General features: G+C 38.8%; 1 pseudogene; it reads left to right on the forward strand.

Annotated features, from left to right (window-relative positions):
* The window catches only part of LOC103253094, a 42,500-nt pseudogene that overhangs the window by 19,923 nt on the left and 6,266 nt on the right, over positions 1-16,311 (forward strand).

Consider the following 16,311-nt stretch of genomic DNA (forward strand, 5'->3'; position numbering starts at 1 on the left):
TAAAGTTTTTTTTCAAGCTTTTTAGTAGATAAAAGTCAAATAGGCAGAGTCACTGACAATACATCTTTATGCCTCCAGAGATGCTAAAGAAATGAATATCAATGAATGAAAGCATGGGCATTTGTAAAGCTGCGTGTACCAATTTCAACCACTAGGGGGCCATTACCAAATTACTTTTGCCAGTGGGCATGCTAATACCTCGATTATATATTTCTCTGAAGATCCCAAAACATCAAGATTGAGGTAGGGCACCAATTTATAGCTTTATTTTGATGACTGCAAGACTTAAGATTGAGAGAGAGAGCCTTCATTGAGAGTGCAGAGTTCACAAACCGAAGTTTGGGTCCACGTTGGCTCCAGACCATTTCGCCAGTAAGAAAACTATGCGGAAATTGAGTAGTGTTACAGCTACACCTACTGGACTTTCCCTAAATCAACAGTTGGAATTTTAACAGAAATATACTCAATGTGACAATCTAAGATAGAGTTTAAAACCTTAATTTCAATCCATCTCTGTCTTTGAAAGATTTGCACTCACTCATGTAGGAAATAAGATAACTTCTCACAGGGAAAAAAATAGTAGCAAAAGGTTATCTCACTTTCCATATGAATAAGCGTAATGTTTTATGTGGTAGAGATGACTTGACATTAAATGTTCAATTTTAAACTAAAATACAGTAAGCAGAGTCTCTATTTTGCTACCCAAAGAAAAAATGGAATCATTTATGGCATAAAAATGCAATAACATCAGAAATTCAAATATATTTATACAATAGCTGCACAGTATTTTTATCTTTCTCTCTTATCTTCTGACTCAAACATAAAGGTCAAAGTCAGTCTTCACTAAGATTTCCAGGAGCTCTCACTTTAAGGATCCACAACAAAACTTGATTTCAGCTTCTTTTGTTTCTTTCTCCCGTCTTTTCACTTCCAGGTCATTCCACCCTCATCATTCTCCCTATTTTCCCATAAACCTGGGGCAAACTGTAGTCCATAAGCAGCAACACCAGCTTCAGCATCTTGGATTCGTTAAGAGCTTTGCAGATGAGCTCAAACTCATATTTCATTCCATTCCTGAAGTCATCAGATTCAAGCTTGTCACATTTTCTGAACACAAAGCTCCAGGCATGTTTTATTCATTATCTGTTCTCATCTTTGAGACAAACACCTGCAACCCATTTCAGGGTCGGGAGTCATCTATGAAGTTTCCACCTACCATGGTTAGGTTTTCGTATTTCTGCTTGGGCCAAGAATCTCAGAAGTGGCACAGTTCCTACTGTTACTTGGTAGCCTAAGCTCAGTTGCTCAAGAGGGCATCTTTGCTGTTGGCATTTGAGGGCAAAGTTAAAACTAAAGTGGGAACAATATTTTATTAGCTTTTTTACATTGAATGACTTGAGCTCTAAACTATTTTCTCAAAATGCTTGAGGAAGATGGTACAGAAACTGAGGAAGGTAACACTGAAATATGGTTGCTGGCCTGCTTGATGTTCCAATGCTCTACACATACAAGCTCATGATTCATTGGTAGTGAGGCTTAATGGTTGTGTCAGTAGGGCTCACATGGTGAAAACATGAAGCCTAGATTTGTCACTGACTCCCAGGTTACCTTAGGCAATGGTTTCACTTCCCTGCCTTGGTGCACCTACTATTGAAAGATGATAATTGTAAACTGATCTATCATTTGCCACCAAAAGCCTTCTTTATCAAAAGTTCAAAAGAGAGCACATGGTATAGATGGTGTATCCCTTCTAGGGTTTTTAGAGTAAGAACATGAGCAAATGCATTCCAAAAATGGGCAATATGATATATCAGTGGTAAAAGAGAAATAAGTCTCATGTGTTCTGAGTCCTAGTCCACTGACATAGAAGATACTGTTTTGCGATAGTCATTTTGACAATAAATAATTCAACACTTTTGAAATAATTTAAAATGTTAGAAGATAAACAGAATTGGTTGAATGTTGAGAGGTTACCATGGACATATGCTGTGACAAAGCTATTAAATAACTAACTAGACATCTAACTAAACACACTAAACATATAAATAAAAGATGAAAGACCCCCAAAAATTAAAATGCAAAGTACTTGCACAGAGAATTTGGTGTGGACATTAGCAAACATCATCTTCTTTTCTTTAATTCACAGAAAAACAAACATAAGTGCTAAAGTCAGAAATCAATTGGTCAGTTAGTAAATAATCTGAAGACCAGGCCCAGGATGTTGCATAGGATCATACCATTTCAGAAAAAGATATACTATTTAACAAGAGACACACAAAAATGGGCGCTAAGCCAGCTGACCACAAAGGATTCTTTTATTCAATCTCAGTCTTACATTCTGGTGATTGCATGCTAGACAACATCAATTTCTTCCTCCTCACCTGCTGGAGGAGATAAGCATCATGGCCTGACTCACACTATACTTTCTCAACCATGACTAATATAAAGAGAAGCATTCAGAAAAGGTGAGCCACTTAATAGATGTTATTGAGGGGATATATTGGGATGTAAGGGCATACGAATATGTGTGAGCTATAATCTCTGTTGACTGGTAATTCATAGTACAGTTGAATAAACACTACTTTCCAAGAATTCAGTAGTATAGAGAAAGAGACCACCATGAAAGACTGTCATAAAGATAGCAAAAAGCTGGGCTTGATGGCTCAGCCTGTAATCCCAGCACTTTGGGAGGCCGAGGTAAATGGATTGCCTGAGCCTGTGGGTTCAAAATCAACCTGGGCAACTTGGCAAGACCTCATCTCTACAATAAATCAAAAATTAGTCAGGCACGGTAACCCATTCCTGTAGCTCCGACTACTTGGAAGACTGAGGCAGAAGGAGCACTGGAGCCCATCAGGTCGATACTGGGGAGGCCATGAGCGTGCCACTGCACTCCAACCTGGGAGACCGAGTGAGACGCCAACTCAAAAATAATAGTAATAATAATAATAATAATAATAATAATGGGTAGAAAATACATGGGTTCAGCAGAGAGTACCTAAGGGCTAAAGGGGTTGAGAAGACTCTTCAAAGGAGACTTCTGAATTGGGTATTGAAGGATGGCTAGGAGTTGGGTGGCAAAAATTAGTCTAGTTATAGGAGTTAATAGAAAAACTAAAATCTCAATTGCAAGAAAAACCATGAACGGGGACAAAAATGCAACATGGCTAGAATCAGTAGCTGAGACACTTATGCCTGTGGCTGATGTGTCTGGTAAACCTCACTCTTAACTCAAGCCAGTTAGATCAGTTGGTTTGCTGGTTAGCTGCGGAAACCTGACTTATTCCTCACTGCCTCTTTTTTATTTATTGTTCTAATCACCAGGCATAATAGCAGCCAAGTTATCAGAGGATGGTGCTGTGACAGCATAATGGGCTCCGGCTTTGAAAATAACGTCTCAGTTTCTCCGAGCCCTCTTCGTTGGCAGCAGGAGACCATTAGCTTGTCACATTGTCCGGCCCTATTGACATTATCTATTAATTGCCCCCAAAGACCCATCTCTGAGGTGATGTGTGAGATTTTCAGAGCATTGGACTTTTTGGACTGACATCCCAGTTCATTTTATCATTTGACTTCCAAAAGTCTAAAGGGGGAAAGAAGATTAAAGAGTTTGAAATATGGAGAAGAACATGATGGGAAGAGGCACGGAAGGCTATATTCATGACAACAATTAAAGCCAAAGTAAAGTGGCAAGGAAAGCAAGTTATTCGGCAATAATTCTGGGAACAGATGTGCATGGCTATATGTAAAGACAAGTACACCATGTTAAATAGGATATTCGAGACCAAAATCAGATTTCTGAACTGAATGCTTTTCTAGTTTTGTATAGGGCATAATGAGAGAAGCGGATGCTGCCAAGTCCTGGGAATGCTTGCTCTGCCCTCAACTTTTCTTGTGAGACAGATATCTATGTCTGGGTGGTCCTTTCTGTTGGTCCCATTGTTTCTGTCAAGTGTCTAATATGTCCTGATGTCCAGGAAGATGGCCAGCTGTTTCCTGTGTGCACTGAGGACAAAACAAAGTAAATAAGCTTAAACGGTGAGACATGAGAAAGCAGTTTTGGACCATGCAGATTTGAGATCTATGAGTTTTAAAAGAATGAGAATTCCTCCTTTTTATTGGCTGGTGCTGGTCTGGAAGGTTTAGATGTAGTCTGGTCAGGAACCCCCAGAGGGAGGGTGGGTGAAGATTAAGAGAAGTGGAAGAGGGTAGAGTTTCTTTGTGGTCTATCAGTGGTGATATGGGCTGTCTCTGGATTAGTTATAGAAGGATTGGTGCTGCTGAAGGGGACTCAAGCACAGGGTGGGAGATGAACTCCCATCCCATGGAGATGGACTCAATGTACTTAAGAGATATTCTGTCTTGCTTTGGGCCTAGATTCTGCTTTTATCACCTAGGTGTCTAAAGTGTTATTATGTCCAGGAAGGTGGCTCTGGTGATTCCTTGGAGGTCATTAGTAAGGAAAATGAACTCTGCATGAATATGTCTCTGTCTATAGGCAGTCTGAGAACTCAAGTCACCAAGAACACCAAGGCAACTAAATTGGAGATGTATGCTCCTCCTTGCCTGGCTCTGGGAACAATGACTCCCTGCCCATGTTTCCAGGTTACAATAATATCCTGGCTGCCAGGCTCTGATTAAAGCCTCCCTGGGGTCTTCCCTGAAACCTGCCCTCTTTTTCCTTAGAGCCCCTCCTCTCTTTGACATTCCAGAATCCCCTCCCTCTTCCTGTTATTGTCCTGCTTGTTTCTGATAAGATTACATTTGTCCCTATGAAGAGGAATTTTTCTTTCCTGGAAGCTAATGTTTTTCAAAGACGCACTAATGAAAAGATCTCTATCCTAATGCCAGATAATTTATACTAAGTGTTGAGGGATCTGAGAGAGGAATAAGAGGTCCCAGGAGATGGGGGAGACTAGATTCTCCTTTAATCACTTGTAAAGCATTTGAAAGACTATCATCAAGCTTCTGATTCTGATTTCCAAATGCAGTTTTGTTTTGGCTACAGAGAATGGAATTGTATTTTACAAGCTAAAGTTAATAGTTTAACTGTAAAAGAGGAGTCAGAAGGTGTGGATTCCAGTGTTAATTCTGCTTCTGTGTTTATTTGCTTATGGATGGTTTGTGGGACATATCTAGCATCAGCTGATTCATCTGTAAAATGAGGACATTTTAACTTACCTCAGAAATAGTCTATCAACGGTACTTTATAAATAGAAACTATAAACAAAAAGTAGTTTGATCACCTAAACATTTAAATTGTAACTCAAGATTAGCTGCATAAACTGTAGGAAACAGGACACATAAAGGGTTTTAGAAAGTTCAGGCTTCATCCTCATTACCAGCTTCCAGTCTGGCCAAACTCTGCTAAAAGGAGAATGGACCTTAGCAATAACTTTAGAGATGAAAAACTTGAGACCTAGAAAGAACAAAATAATTATTTACATTTCCCCTCCTTTCTCTCTCTCTCTCTCTTTCTTTCTTCCTGCATATATTCACATGATGTTTTGGTATACATTTACACAGCAAAGTGATTATTAAGCAGGCAAATTAACATACCCATCACCTTCCATAGTCACTTTTGTGTTTATGTGGTAAGAACATCTAAAATCTACACTTAGCAACTTATCAGTATATAATGCAATATTATTAACTATAGTCCTCTTGCTGTATATTAGATCTCTAGACTCAACAGCAAAGCCAGCACTAAAATTCAGCTAAGATTTGAGATATTTGGACTGGGTTCTTTTCAATCAAGCTTGGAGTTTTCCCCACTGGGAATGCAAGTATTGTGATTATCCTTTAAAGCTATATCGGAACTAAACCAAATAGGTCATGGACCTACTGTAGGCTCTCCAGCATGAAAGCTAAGCACTTAGATTTAAATTTAGAGTCCTTGTATTTCCAGACTCTTGGCAATCTACTGAACTGGCTGCTTTCTGATCTCTCCCCGTATTCAGGGTCTGACAGCCCTTCTGCTGGCTCTGCTGATTTATCCTTCTATTGGCCCTGAGTGAGCCATTTGGCTTGCTGATGTACAGCAGTGGCAGCTGGAGGGCAGTTGTCTCTGGTCCATTTATCAGTGGATCAGATAATTTAACATCCCTTAGTGCAATGACAAACCTGGCCACCCCACCTGGAAATAATAGAAAACTGTTTCCACAGACCCTATAAGTTCATAGGGAAAGATCACTGAGTTCATATGTTGAAAGAGAAGGCAGAGACTCAAAACTCCCAAGAATTACTCCCCTCCCAATAAAAAGGCATAGAGCAGTGGTTCTCAAACCTGGATGCACAGAATTATCAGGGAACTGGCCAAACTTTTGGATGCCCAAGCAACCTAAACTAGTCATCTATCCACTTTAGTATATATCAGAAACACTTTGAGAGTTTGTCAAAATTGATTAATGAACCCTACCTGCAGAGTTTCTGATTCAGTAGTTCTATGGGGGCCTCTGAGAATTTCAAGTCCTAGTAAATTCCTGGATGAGGCTGCTGAACTAGGAATTTTACTTTGAGAAGTACTTCCCTAGACCAATCACATCAAAATGTTTGGGGCCAGAATCCAGATATAAGCACTTTTTAAAGCTCCCTAGGCAATTTCATTGTGAAGCCAAATTTGAGAACCACAGAGGGAGCAATTCAGATACCAGAACTAGTAGCTACAGCAGCCCATTCATACTTCTAATCTTCTCAAGAGGGTGCATCCTGAATCATCTCTGTCATTAAATGCTTAAACATCTGCTTCTGTGGAATGTGTAATTTAACTGGAAGGATACTAAAAATTCATTACCCCAAAGTATTCTTTGCTGTGCTCCTTTCATCCTCCCCCCCTTTCTCAACTAGTTACTGAAGCTTCATGGTTATCTATCACTGTGCCTTAAAGGCATGGAAAAGGTCAGCCTAAATTCCCGGATGGATGCTGTTAGGAGTGAGGTCAGAGACTGGCTGCATGCTCCTACCCTATCCTTGTAGTCTGAAGATATTTCTAGTTGAAAAAGAGCATAGATACTATAACTGTAAAATACCAGAGGTCACTAGCTTATCCTCATTATAGTTTTCAGTTGGCCCAACCACCCTCAGAGAAGCAAAATCTCTGGTCATGGGGAACTTTCACATGAAACATGTGATAAATTCTTACTGTCTGGAATAGGCAGGACAATGCTTGCTAACAAGAAATCAGTCAATATTAACCTGATATTTATTTATGAGGTAAGGAGTCTTGCTATTAATTGATCTGCTATATCACCAAGATCATTATACACATTTTCTTATTTAATTCTTATAGCAACCTAATAAGATGAGCATTAGGTATTTATGTTATAGAAGGGAATACTAAGGTTCAAAGAGATAAAATAGTTACCAAAGTTCATAAAGCTGGGATTCCTTCTTAGATCCGACCTGCTACACCATTGAGTGTTTGTGATACCCGTCCGAAAGACAGGAGTGCCAGGGAGCTACGGCATGGCAGGTACTGAGGCCAGAGTCATTTGGATACAGGAAATGTTAACTAGGCTTGAGAGGTGAGAACAAGAGGAGGACGCCACTCAGAAGGCAATGCTTCCAACATCATAATTTGACTTGAGGCCTCCTTCCTCAACTACCATAGTGCTTGTGCAATGAAAAAGCAAATACCACAAACAATGTTTGAAAACATATATCTTTACTAGCTAAAGCTATTGTTAACAGGAGATAGTAGTAGTAATTTGTGTTTTCACATATGCATGGGTTTTTAAAATCTAGAAACATACTATAAATATGAATTAGTAACTTGTTTAAAAAAAATCTGTTAATAATTCAACCTAAAATTTTTTATGTTGATAGATAATTATATAAAATGGTTTTTAATGAGTGTATTTTATTACATTGTATAAATGTGCCATATTCAACCGGTTCCTTATTGTAGACCTTAAGCTTTTATTCATTTGTCCTTCTTATAAAACAAAGTTATGGCAAAGATGACTAATATCAATATCAAATTTCACATCTTTCCCTGTTTTAATGTCAAATTGTAAGTTGAATTGTTGGGTGTCATGTATGCCTATTATTAAGGTTTTTGATACCTGCTACTAAATTGCTTTACAGAAAGTTTTTAAAACTAGTTTCCTACCTGCATTGTCAGAGGGTGCCTATTTTTGCCAACCTTGAGAACACTGGAGATGGTAAGACTTTTAAATACCAATTCAATAGGTAAAAAATGGATCTCCAATGAAATGTTTTTCTTGGCATTACATTCTCTGAGAAAGAAAAACAAACAAACAAACAAAAATGTCTTTAACCTAATAGGCTTTCTCTATTAAAAACATTTTTATCAACCCTATTGCAATGAAAAAAATCATTTCTTGAATCATAAGTTAGGCATAGTGACTACTTAGCCACACTTTTTCCTTATGCTAAATTTTATTTTATCTCCTTTTCATTAGCTCTGGACTTTCTGACTTAGAACTACTAGGTAGAGTGTGTGTGTGTGTTAAGAGGGGTACGTCATTTTCCCAAATCCTTTGTTTTGGAACTGATGAAAAGAATATTTTCTCCTTAGAAAAGTCAGAGTTTCTATGTGGATCCTCATTTCTCTACTGTTCCCCACCCCCTTGTTAGCCACCTCATTTCCCAATTAACCTAGGCATCCTTGATTCTGAGGGTAAAAGGCAAAACAGAGAGCTGTGCAGACAATATATAATACCCCCACGAGGGCGTCAGAATTTGACAGCCTTCAATAGGTTAATTTTTCAAAGTGGTAAGCTGATATTTCTGTATAAAATGCACATCTGCAGGGTAAACGGTATTAAGTGTTGCTGAATTATGGTCCCAGCCTAGGGGTCACTTGTGCCCCAGCGCTACAAGCACCTTAATGCTTTTTTGAATGAAGTCTCCACTAATTTCTTCCATATGATCTTCCCCATGTCCTTCCTCCCAGCCTCCAGCACTGACCCCACCCCCTCCCCAGTCCTGCATTGGTGCACACGGGAATAATGAGCTATGAAATCGTACCATATTGATTGGGGACTGATCTTACAACTGAACGGGCCATTTTCCCCCGGATTTGCTTTGACTCTTGAAATTCAGACAGCTTTGGGGTCAAGTCTTAGAAACCCTAAGTTCTCCCCCTCTGCTCCCTACTCCCTCATTCCTTTAAACCGCTGGGAGTGCACACATAGCCTGTGAAGAGGCAGGCAGACCATTAATTAGCTTGACTGCTATGCTGTCTGGTGAAAAGGGGATCTGAGGGCCTTTTAAAGGGTGTGTTGGCATGTTGATGGGAAGAAAGGAGGGGAAAGGAGTTACAAGCATTTTCAAAATGTGCCACTGGAAAGATCCGCTCTGTGAGTCAAGTCAGGCCAGAAATGAGCCTTCTGGGGTTTGCCTACTGCCCACCCAAAGCCTGAGGAGAGCACTGAGAGACAGCTCAGGCTGGCCCCCTGGATGGAGATTAAAATTAAAAGACATTGTTCTTCTGGTTAAAAAGAGGATCAACAGCAGACCTGGCAAACAACAAATAGAAAAAAGAAACCGTGTACGTATAATGCATCTATTATATGCCAGGTGCCTTCATGAGCATCATCAGTTCTAACCCTCGAAACGCCCATGGGAAGTTGATATGAACATGTCCATGATGAGAGAAAGAAGGCTCACCAAGTCAAGCCACTTGCCTAAGATGATTATTAAGTTTTACAGATGCTGGCTGTAGATTCACACTCAGATCTGCTGGGCTTCAAAACCTGTGCTCTCCAACAGCAGAGCTGAGTGGTAAATGGTGTGTGCTCTGGAGTCCCGTACACCTGGATTGGATGCTGCCTCTTCCTCTCACAAGCTGAGGAACTCTGAGATACTCCGTTTTTACATCTGTAAATGAAGATAATATTTCTGTATGGCTTATAGAACTGTTGTGAGAATAAGATAAGAAAATGTGCAACAGCTTAGTGTATAGAACTGATTTAACATTCAGATGGCAGTTTTTAACAGTGATTTTTGTTATTATAATTATTATTTCTGTTTCCTCAAAAAGTTACCAATTCTCACTGTCACTTAATACTTGACACTCAGTTGGGTCTAGAGTTTCTCATCCCAGCCTATCCTGACTTTAAGTCCCAGTTTCGTATCCTGATCAGGTCAGCTTGATTTGACTTTGCCTTCTCTTGAATTCCACTAATGCTAGCTGTCCTGATCTCTGGGCAGTAAAACATACTGTCTTTTCCCTTCAATTACGTTATTTGTATTTAATAGATATTTAATTTCCCATGTGTTTATAGCTTTTTCTTCCTCAACTAAATTGTAGGGGTTCCTGTAGAGCAGGAGTGTCACACTTCTTGCTGTTTCTTGGTGCATCTGGTTTAAAGCCATGCCAGTATTGCTGTTCAAAGAAAATTTGAGGATTCTATCTTATCACATTTAATAAAGAATACATAATCTCATTTTGGATATCCCTGAAATATATGATGAGATGTGTTTTTTCCTCACAGCATTGGTTTGATCTGTTATCTCTCTCTGGCTGGGTAACTCAGAGCCATCTGCATGTCTAGGACCCATGCTGCTCGTGCTTGATGCTTAAATACGAGCCTGTATTTGGTAGTGAAATTCTCTTTTAAAATGAAAACAACTTAAGTAAATAAAACAGCTTAAAAATGAATGAGTCCAGACTAAATTTTGTTTTGAATGATTCTCTTCTCTCTTGTGGATTGAACTAGTAGCCAAATGGTTGACATATATTTTCTTTGGGCAACACAAATTCATGCTGAATGTGTTTATAGCTAAAGTTTGTTCAGATACATTTTGCAAAAACTCAACACAAACTAGCTTGGGAATAAAGGACACTGAGGGTGAATTGAAAAACCAAAAGACATAAAGCTGTTAAACAAAATAAATAAAACTTAGCAAAGAGGGGATTAAAAAAGTAAAAAAGAACCACCAAACAGGTCTCTTGAAAACTGGAATCTGAACCATCTCCTCTTTTTTCCTTCCTTTCTCTGCCTCTTACTTTCCCCCCTTCTTTCTAGGTAATAGATTTATTCCCTATCTTTTTTCAGCTCTGATTGTAATATTCTTAAAGTTCTATGATCAAATAAAAAAAGAGTTTTCTGTAGCAGCTCTACTTCAGAAAACTACAAGGAAAAGTTCAATTGAAACAAGAATATGGAATATTGGGTCTGGGTTCCATGCCCCCCGCCCCTGTAGTCAGAAAGTCTAACTCTGCTTCCTAACCACTCTTCAACAATCTTGAGGGTCAACAATGAAATATCACTGCATTTTTATCTTGCACTTACCATCACCTATTTATTTAATAAGTATTTGCTGAACACTGAAGAGAGAGTGGTGAACAAGAGATACATGCAGCTAACATTTGAGAGAGGCAGAATGACAAATAATTCTTAACAACAATGTGAGATAAGTGCTATGGAAGAAAAAGTCTAGGGTGCTGGTAGAGTATTCAACAAGAGCTCCTAACTCAGGGAAAAGATGGATTTCAGGACATAAGGCTTAAGCTGAGTTCTGAGTAGAGAATATCACTAGGCCAGGTGAAGAGGAAGGGAGAAAATATTTGCTGACTATTGGAATACCTAAAGAGATGAAACAGTAAACCTAGTTGAGAATTTTTTTTAAAAAGCTTTGGCATGACTGACACCTAGGGCCAAATGGGGAGTCAGTGGTATGAGGGTGAGGCTGGGATCTGGTTGTATAGTGAAGGAGGATTTCCTTCCTCCTCTAGGACTCCACACAGAATTTTGACCAGAATTCTTGAGTGCTGTGCTCAGCACCACTCTTCAGCTGACCCTTCTATTCTGTGGGTGCTGGATCTCTGAGTAGAGAAGGTGTGAACATTTGGCTTCTACTGTTGTCCATCACAAAAGGCAAATAATTATCTACTTCACCGTGCATTGGGCAATGAGCAGGGGAATTCTCTCTCCACATACAAAATTGAACTTTGAGGAAGTGGAGGTTAAATTGCTCTTTTCCAGACCATTTCTTTATTTTATCATGAAGTCCTCTCTGTGTTCTGCTGAAATTAACCTCACCTGTTAACCCTGCATTACTGTATCATATCTCTTTTGTGTCATGCACTTTTTACTTAATGTTACATTTACTCCTATTGATGTCTTCTTTCCATAACTGCTCCCTGAAGACATGATTCATGTATTGTTTGTCTAGGTGCCTTCCATATGGCCTTCAACACAGCATTTCTTAGAATATATTTGCAACAATAATACTAATGCTTATGTGGTAATTCATGTGCCAGGTACTATTCCATGTGCTTTCCATTACTAATCCATTTATTTCTCATAACAATTCTGTGAGGCAAGCAATATTATCAATTTTTTTCCAAATGAGTAAGCTGAATTACAGAGAGATTAAGTTATTAGCCCAAATAATTAGCCAGAGCCTGTAAATGCTGGAGCCAAAATTTGAACCCAAGCAATCTAGTACCAGAATCCAAGATCTTATCTTTTATGCTGTATTGTCTAGTGAGTCCTAGCTATATGAATTAATTAGTTATTTAATTAATTAAAACCAAACCGGAGGCATAGGACTTCGGGAATGTAGCATGAACACCGGAAAGGTACTGGTCTGAAAGTGTTTGTCTTGTAAAGGTTGAAAGAAACTTGCTGGATCTGAACCCCTTCCCCATGACATCAAGCTCCACTCACCAAGCTGCTAAAGCCAGATTATTTGTCCAATCAACTATCTTAGGATGTACACGAAGCCAAGGTCTATACCAAATCTATACTCCTATCCCTGACAGATTGACAAGGGAATTTATGATGCTCCTGGCCATGGACAATGGAAGGTAACAAGAAATTTTACCTTAAACTGCCTAAGCATTTTTGTTGAAAGCTACTGACTCTTTTTAAAAAACTGGTGAAAGAATTTGAGAAGGCAACCCTAAGAAGACGGACCTTGGTATAAAGTAGGAGAAGGAAAAGGGCTATCAGAGCCCAGCCCAACAGTTGGTGACACAATTCCATAATCTCTGCATTCCATTGCTAGGCCCCAGAGAGGTTCTAGTAAAGCTCTCTGGAGCTAAAGAATCACCGACATTCTTATCTAAATTTATGACTTTGCAAACCACAAATTTTGTTTTCAAAATACTTATATTGTTGAGAGAATTTAGATGTTTTTATTTTTAAAATAAAGATTCATCAAACACTAATTGTTGATTATATGTACACAATTTTTAAAACAATGCTGTAAAGTAAATATTATATCAAGTTTACATGAAGTAAAGTGATTTGCTAGTGGGTTTGGAATTTAAACCCAGGTTGTTCTAACTCCAGAAGTTTTGAGCTAATTCTCTTCCTTAGAAGGAAGTAAATTCCACTCTCATTGAGGTATCCTCATTTTCTTTTCTTCTTCTTTCTTTCTTTCTTTATTTATAATTATCTTATAGTTGTAGAGTACATGTAAGGATTTGCTGCATAAGTAAATTGCATGCAGGTGAGGTTTGGGTTTCTAGTTAACCCTCTGGTAGTGGACATGGTACACAATGGGTGGTTGCATGCCTCTTATTCCTTTTCTTTGTCCTTCCATCTTTTAGCAGTGGTCAGCATCTCTTGTTCCTGCCTTTGTGTCCATGAGCCTAATGTTTATGAGCATGCTTGTGAGTGAGAATAATGTAGTATAGAGTTTTTTGTTTCTGTGATAGCTCACTTAGAATGAGGGTCTCTAGCTGCATCCATGTTGCTGCAAATGACATAATTTTGTTCTTTATGGCTGCGTAATATTCCATTGTGTATATATACCACATTTTCTTTACTCAGTCCACTTTTGATGGGTATCTGAGTTGGTTCCATGTTTTTGCTATTGTGAATACTGCTGCAATAAACAGACATGCAGGAATCTTTTTGGTAGAGCTATTTAAGTTCCCCTGGGTTATTACCAGAAATGGGGTTGCCACATTGAATGGCAGCTCCATTTATAGTTCTTTTAGAAAATGCCACACTGCTTTCCACAAAGTTTGCACTAGCTTTCATTCTACCAACAGTGTAAAAGCATTTTTTTCTCCACAGTCTCAAAAATACCTGTTGTATTTTCACTTCAAAAAACAAACAAACTTTATTTATTTTTAGAGTTATGGGGTACAAATGAGAATTTGCTATATAAGTAGGCTGCATGCCGGTGAAGTTTGGGCTTCTACTTGGCCCTCAAAACCCTGATAGTGGACTAGGTACCTACTGTGTTGACATTTGCCCTCCTCCTTCCTTCCCCTTTCCCTCTCTCCCCTAGAAGTGTCCAGCAACTGCCAATCCCCATCTTGTGCTAATGTGGCTTGTGCTCTACTTATGAGTGAGAACATGCGGTATTCAGTTCTTTGCTTCTGTAATAGTTTACTTAGTATAGTGGTCTTCAATTGCATCCAAGTTGTTGTGAAGACTATGATTTTGTTCTCTTTATGCATGCATAATATTCCATCATGTATATGTACTGCATTTTCTAGTGATAGCCATCCTGACTGGGTGTGAGGTGGTATCTCATTGTAGTTTTGATTTGCATTTCTCTGATGATTAGAGAAGCTGAGTATTTTTTCATATGTTTGTTGACTACTTGTATGTCCTCCTTTGAGAAGTATCTGTACATGTCTTTTGCCCACTTTTTAAATGGGGTTATTTGTTTTTCTTCTGTCACTTTGAGTTCCTAATAGGTCCTGGATTTTAGGTCTTTGTCAGATGCAGAATTAACAAATACTTTTCTCATTTTGTGGATTGTCTCTTTATTTGCTTGATGGTTTATATTGCTGTGTAAAAACTCTGTAACTTGATAAGGTCTCACCTGTCAATTTTAGATTTTGTTGCATTTACTTTTGAGAACTTGGCCGTGAATTTATTCCCTACTCCGATGTCCAGGATTGTGTTTCCTAAATTTTCTTCTAAGATTTTTATAGTTTTAGGTTTCACATTTAAGTTCTTGATCAATTTAGTATTAAGTTTTGTATACAGTGATAGGAAGGGGTCCGGTTTCATTCTTCTGCATATGGTCGGCGAGTTTTCCCACCTTCATTTGTTAAATGTGATTTTCTTTCCTCAATGTTTGTTTTTGTCGTATTTGTCAAAGTAGAGTTGCTTGAAGGTCTTTAGTTTAATTTCTGGATTCTCTGGGCTGTTCCACTTGTCTATGTGTCAATTTTTGTGATAGTATCATGCTGTCTTGTTTAATGCAGCCTTGTAGTGAAGTTTAAAGTCTGGAAGTGTGATGCCTCCAGCTTTGATCTTTTTTACTGAGGAGTGCTTTAGCTATTTGGCCTTTTTTTTTTTTTTTTTTTTTTGAGTTAGAGTCTCACTCTGTCGCCCAGACTGGAGTGCAGTGGCCACTCCCGGCCACCGCAGCCTCGACCTACTGGGCTCCGGTGATCCTTCCGCCTCTGCCTTCCGAGTAGCCGGAATTACAGGCATGCGCTACCACGCCCGGCTGATTTTTTGATTTATTGTAGAGATGAGGTCTCGCTGCCCAGTCGGGTCTCGAACCCGCGGGCTCTGGCCGTCCACTCACCTCAGCCTCCCAAAGGCGCGGGATTACAGGCTGAGCCACCGAGCCCAGCTTTATCTGGGCTCTTTTTTGCTTCCATATGAATTTCTGTATTGTCTTTTCTAGATTTGTGAAAAATGATGTTGGTACTTTTATAGGGATTGCATTTAACCTAGCTTTCCTTGGATAGAATAGACATCTTGGCAATATTGATTCTTCCAATTCTTCTTATTTTATCCATGAGCATGGGATATCCTCCCATTTGTTTGTTTTGTCCTTGATTTCTTTGAGCAATGTTTTATAGTTTTTATTGTAAAGGTCTTTTACCTCTTTATTTACATGGATGCCAAAGTATTTTACTTTTATGTGGCTATTGTCAATGGGATTGTGGTTTTATTTGATTCTTAACCTGTTTGCTGTTGGTGTATAGAAATGTAATTGTTTTTTTTTTCACATTGATATTTTTACCCTCAGAGTTTATTGAAGTAGTTTATCAGGGTAAGGAGGTTTTTGACAGACTCTCTAGAGTTTTTTAGGTAGAGAATCATATAATCTGCAAAGAGGGATAATTTAACTTCCTCTTTTCCTATTTGGACACACCAAATTTCTTTTTTTTTATAATCAATATTTTTTATTATGATATTGTGGGGTAGAGTTAAGGGTTAGGTATACAAATATGCTTCGTTCAGGCACCCTTGTTGATAAGAGGTGTCTCCCCATCCCCAGACAGATATTTACTACCATTAATCCCATCGCCCTTTCCCCACCCCATAGTTTCCCACCACTGTCAGTCATTTTCTTATAGTATCACGTTGGATGTTCAAGGTCCACTGTATGAGTGAGAACATGTGATACTCA

The sequence above is a fragment of the Carlito syrichta genome, unplaced genomic scaffold (assembly GCF_000164805.1).
Source record: "Carlito syrichta isolate Samal-C Ts95f unplaced genomic scaffold, Tarsius_syrichta-2.0.1 Scaffold199710, whole genome shotgun sequence".
NCBI classification, from domain to species: Eukaryota; Metazoa; Chordata; class Mammalia; order Primates; family Tarsiidae; genus Carlito; species Carlito syrichta.